Source organism: Chelonoidis abingdonii, chromosome 26 (genome assembly GCF_003597395.2).
Source record: "Chelonoidis abingdonii isolate Lonesome George chromosome 26, CheloAbing_2.0, whole genome shotgun sequence".
Taxonomy (NCBI): Eukaryota; Metazoa; Chordata; order Testudines; family Testudinidae; genus Chelonoidis; species Chelonoidis abingdonii.
Window position 1 is genome coordinate 13,809,549 of NC_133794.1, and position 5,960 is coordinate 13,815,508.

The 5,960-nt window shown below is 45.1% G+C and overlaps 1 long non-coding RNA gene across 1 annotated transcript; it reads right to left on the reverse strand.

The window, feature by feature from the left end:
- Positions 1 to 2,148: 2,148 nt before the first annotated feature.
- On the reverse strand, positions 2,149 to 4,169 carry LOC142045969 (uncharacterized). Its single transcript, XR_012654887.1, has 4 exons — positions 3,717 to 4,169; positions 3,517 to 3,602; positions 3,205 to 3,299; positions 2,149 to 2,509 (listed from the first exon to the last, which is right to left on the reverse strand). It is a non-coding gene; the product is annotated as an uncharacterized LOC142045969 (long non-coding RNA).
- Between the last annotated feature and the right edge of the window lie 1,791 nt (positions 4,170 to 5,960).

Here is a 5,960-nt window from a genome sequence, read left to right on the forward strand (position 1 = left end):
TAACCACGGAGGGAAGAGAAGAGAGATGGTCGTGTGACTGCGACACTGGCCTGCAACAGAGGACATCTGGCTTCAATTCCCAGTTCTTCCTCTGTGCAAATTGCTGGATGTCTGAGCATCCCTATGTATAAACTGGAGATAATACTTCTTGTTCCCTTCTGCGTTTCCCTTGTCTATTTAGATTGGAAGCCTTTTGAAGCAGGGACTGTGTGTCAGCTCCCGTGGACCTTCTCTCATATTCTGGAGTGGTGTCAACCAGGGGGAAGTTATATCAGCCCGATTATTATTCTGCTATAGCTACGCTGGTCGATTGCCCCATGGTGTCAAGCCCCCGTGTCTGAGCGGTACTTAGCATGATGGGGTTCTGATTGCTGCTGCAGCTTCTAGGAGTTAATACAGTACAAAACAGCTAACAGCTTGGGGGATAGCCCAAGGCCGGGCCTGTGAAAACTAGAGTGAGCTGTAATGGTGAGGGAGTTGGATGCTTTGTATAAATCCAACTGCCTTGGGAAACCGTGATGGACCCACAGTAGGGAATGGGTGAGTTGATATGTTAAAGAGGAACTCCCTTGTCCCTTTGGCCTGAGCAGTTAGCTAGTAGGTAGGGGCCTTGCTGGGTTCTTTCTATCTGGAGGCAAAATGGTCTGAGTCAGATCCGTTTTTTAATGCAATCCTGCTTGTTTACAAAGAATGTGCACGGAGTTCTCTTTCCCTGGACTCCACAGAAACAAACAGCAGCAGGCAGTTTCCTTGCTCACAGTTCCTTCCAAGCCTGCTGCTCCAGCTGGGCCTATACCCCAAGGAACTCTGGATTTAGGAATTGCTTCGCTAAGTGTTCCAAGGCCTAAGTGGCGCGGGTGGCTAAATCCCATTTTTCAAAGTGACACAGGAACTTTGGCCCAGATTCTTAAAGGTGTTAAGGCAGGGGAATTAGGTGCCTAAATACCTCATCTTTCAGTGAGATTTAGTCTTCTCAGACACTTCTGAAAATGGGACTTGGCCATCTGAGTCACGTAAGGCCAGATCTTTAAAGGTATTCAGATGCGTACTGGGATTTTCAAAAGCACCTAGGCCCCCAACACCCTATGGGTGCCTTTGAAAATCCCACTGGGTGCCTAAATAGTTTTAAAAATATGTCCCTTAGGCTTTGCAATTCTGAGTGGCACAGTTTGTTGCCAGGAAACTGCCCCAAAGCAGCGTGATTGGTCAAAAAACCTACCTGGACCACCTCATAATAGTGGAGGGGTGAGAATTTGCATCTGTGCGTCATGATGCTGGGTGGGGTTTGAGCCAAAATGTCGTAGGGCTGGGCAGGGCTTGGGCCAAAACGTCATTGTTCTGGGCAGAGTTTCAACCAGATCGTCATCGCGCTGGGCAGAGTTTGAGCCAATACATCATTGCATTGGCCATAGGTTATAGTCCAAGAAAAAATAAGTGGTCAGAGGCAAGAGGAAGAGAATCACAGGCTCCAGCTGTATGTAAACTGCCACTCATCTTAAAAAGCACACACTCAAAATTGCTAATTTACTGCCAGTTGGGCAACTGATGGAATCACAGCTTAGTCCTGTTCAGACTTTGCCTTGAGACTGATTACCTTGGGCAGTAGCTTCAATCACCTCCAGCTACCTTGCTCCATAAAGGGGCTTAAGTGCTCCTTTGATTTATCCAGAAAGAAAGGCGGTCAGAGCACCCATTAGCTTTAATGAGATCTATAAGTATCAGGGGTTAGCCGTGTTAGTATGTATCCACAAAAATAACAAGGAGTCCAGTGGCACCTTAAAGACTAACAGATTTATTTGGGCATAAATACAGAACTTTCACTCCATGCATCTGAAGAAGTGAGTTTTTTTTACCCACGAAATCTTATGCTCAAATAAATCTGTTAGTCTTTAAGGTGCCACCGGACTCGTTATTTTAATGAGATCTATGATTGTCTGTGGATCAAAGACGCCCGTGATGGCGGCTGGGAACACATGCCAGGGCTCCTCCCTGGTGGTGTAATGGTGAGTTAGTGTGAACAGCTTCCTGCACAGCACTATTTTACAATGATTAGAACGTTACAAACAAATCTTAAACTGAAATAAATAAGTAGAAAAATAACACACAACATACACAATAATTAGCATGTTGACAATTATGCTGTAATAATGCGTGATGACACAGAATGGCCTTTCTATTCTTTCTTACCACATTTTAGAAGTTTCCTGCTACACTTTTAATCTTTCTGAGGCTGTTTTTTTTCTTCTTCTGCACGGCATTTTTCCATTCTCCCAAGAGAATATAATGAAACAGTTTCTACTCTGACATGCATCCAACGAAGTGGGTATTCACCCACGAAAGCTCATGCTCCAATATGTTTGTTAGTCTATAAGGTGCCACAGGACGCTTTGCCGCTTTTACAGATCCAGACTAACGCGGCTACCCCTCTGACACTTTCTACTCTTTAGATTACAAAATACTCTTGATCTGACCTTCTATCCACGTCCCTGTGTCGTCAAAGGTAATGCACCTGCAGGAACGTGTACGTTAGCTAAGAATATTTAGATAAATTAAATTTATTTAATTGAGTAGGGCCTGATGAAATTCATCCTAGAACACTTAAAGAACCAGCTGAAGCAACCTCAGAACCCTTAGCCATTGTCTTTGAGAACCCATGGAGAACAGGTGATGTCCCAGAGAACTGGAGAAGAGTAAACATAGTACCTATCTTTAAAAATGAGAGCAAAGAGAACCTGGGGAATTACAGGCCAGTCAGCCTAACTTTCATATCTGGAAAGATACTAGAACAAATTATTAAAAATCTATTTTAAACATCTAGAGGAGATTATAGTGATATAACCAACATGGATTTGGCAAGAAAAAATCATGTGAAACCAACCTAATTTCCTTTCTTGACACAGCTACTGGCCTAATGGGTAGGGGGGAAGCTGTAGATATGATATAGCTTGATTTTAGGAAGGCTTTTGACACAGTCTCACATTATAGTCTCATAAGCAAACTAGAGAAGTATGGTCTAGATTAAATTACTATAGGGTAGGTGCAAACCTGGTTGAAAGACTGTCCTCAAAGAATTGTTATCAATGGTTCACTGTCAAATTGGAGGGACATATTTAATGGGGTCATCATGTAGGGATCTGTCCTGGGTCCAGCACTATTCAATATTTTCATTAATGCCTTGGCTAATGGAGTGGAGAGTATGCTTACAAAATTTGCAGGTGACACCAAGCCAGGAGAGGTTAGCAGCACTTCGGAGGGCAAGATTAGAATTCAAAATGGCCTTGATAAATTGGAGCATTGGTCTGAAATCAACAAAATGAAATTTATTTAAGACAAGGGCAAAGTACAACACTTAGAAAAGAAAAATCAAATGCATAGGTACAAAATGGGGAATGACTGGCTATACTGCTGAAAAGGATCTAGGAGTTATAGGTGATCACAAATTGAATATGAGTCAACATTATGATGCAGTTGCGAGAAAGGCTAATATTCTGGGGTGTATTAACAGGAGTGTCATACCTAAGACATGGGAGGTAATTGTGCCAATCTGCTTAGCACTGGTGAGGCCTCAGCTGGAGAACTGTGTCCAATTGTGAGTGACATACCTTAAAAAAAGATATGGACAGAGGAAAGCAACAAAAATGCTCAAAGGTTTAGAAAATGTATTGGGACAGATTAAAAACAGTGGAGGTGTTTTGTCTTGAGAGGAGAAGAGTCACAGGGGGACCTGAGAACCGTTTTCACATGCGTTAGGGCTGTTGTAGGATGGTGCTCAATCGTTCTCCATGTTCATGTTCTCCAAGTAATCAGCTTAATCTGCATTGAGGGAGATTTAGGCTAGATACTAGGAAACACTTTCTACCTATAAGGCTAATTAAGCTCTGGAATAGACTTCCAAGGGAGGTTGTGGAATCCCCAACATTGGAGGCTTTTAACAGCAGACCTAGATTTCTGGATTCTATAACAGTGGAAGGCAAGGAAGGGTTTAGGTGTCTTGTTTTCCACCTAACGCCTACATACAGCTTCAAAATCCAAGGAAATTCCCCCTGCAGAAAACCAGTTAAAAACCAGTTCAGCTTGCTTAAAGGCATCACCTGCCCATACACACCCTAAAATCAGGGAAAGATCCAGTTAAGAGACAGGTGATTTTAAAGGGCTCATTGACACTAGAAAGTTAGCCGCTTTAACTGTATTGGTATAAGATGCGTATACCGGTGTAGCTCATTCCAGTGTGGGAATCAAAATAAGCAACACCAGTATAAGGCCCCTCTATAGTGGTGTAAATGTGGCCCCACTAAGGGTTGTACTGATATAACTATATTGGTAACAAAATCACACCCTGAACCAACATAGTCATACTGGTACAAAACTTGTGCCTAAACCAGGGCTTATTTAAAACCTATTAACGTCCCAATTTAGATCCTTTGTGGACGAGGCTTATGTGTCTGTGCAGCGCCCAGCGTAATAGGGCCCTGGTCTCAATTGGGATCTGCGGCCTAATGCAAATAATCAGCAGTGAGAACAGTTCAGGTAGTTTTTAACAAAGCTTAATTCCCACACATCACATTGGCTGCTTTCACTGACAAACTCTAACCCTTCAAAAATGAGTACCCTCCACTTCTCCCACCAGGAAAAACTGTGTGTGTCAACTAGACTGATTTAGTTAAAGCAGCAAATCCCACATGTAGGCCTGGTCTACACTTAAAAGTTGGACTGACATAACTACATTGGTTAGGGGTGTGAAAAATCAACACCCCTAGCACTGTAGATATGGAGATCTAACTCTCAGCGTAGATGAGGCTAAGTCAACAGAAGAATGTTTCCGTCAATGAAGCCACTGTCGTTCAGGGACATGGCGTTCCAACGCCTACAGAAAAACGCGTTCTGTCACTTTAGGCTGCATCTACACTATGGGGTTTTGCAGGCATATCTATGGTGACTTCACGACTTTTGGTACCTGCACTACCCACACCACAGCTACCTCGGTTATGTCTGTACACACTGTAGTCACACTCCAATTGCAGTGTAAACATATCCTTACAGAGGCACTGTACTCTAGGAGACAGGGCACCAGATGGGGCACAATACTTCCTTTGGTTGTGTCTTTCCTCCACAGTTAACTTGAGTTAGCTTGTCTACACTTCAAACGCTACAGCGGTGTGTAGTGCTTCAGTGTAGACACTCACTACAGACACAGGAATTGTTCTCTCATCACCATAGTTAATCCACTTTCTCAAGAGGCAGTAGCTAAGTTGGGAGACCAGTTCTTCTGTCGACCTAGTGCTGTCTACACTAAGGGTTAAGTTGGCTTAGCTGCATCGCTCAGGGGGGTAGATTTTTCGCACCCCACAGCGACATAGCTGGGTCTACTTAACTTTTGACTGTAGACATGGCCTTAGTGAGAGCAGCCGTGAAGCAAAATAACACTCCAGCTGCACAGAGTGACCATGCTAGCAGCTGTATCCTTTAGGAGCCTAAATACTTTGGAGGATCTGGGCCTAGCCCAGTGTATCACGTTGGATTTGCTTCTGAACAGGGCCCCTGGAGGCAGCTGCTATGGCACAGGCCTGGCAAAGATGTCAGCACTATCTCAGCCTCTTCATTCATCCTCCCTCCACTGCCCCTCCCCTCCGTTTTCTGCCCCTTTCTTCTGCCCTCTCCACTGCCCCTCTCCTGTCTTCTGCCCCCGCCCCTCCCCATCTCCCCTCCTCCGCCCATTCCCTTCCGTCCCTCCATTAGCTCGCTCTCTCTCCCCACCCCCTTCCCACTTTCGCCCATTGTCCCCACATCCCCACGCAGCAGCGGCTGGGAGGGCTGTGAGCGCTCAGCCTGCAGGCGGCGCTGGAGCCCACCGCTTTCCCTGTGGTTCGAGGGACGCTCCATCTCGCTGGGACCCGTTCGTTCCCTAGGCCCGCTCTATGATCAACTGGCGGTGGACGCTCTGCCCTACGCGTCTCTATGGC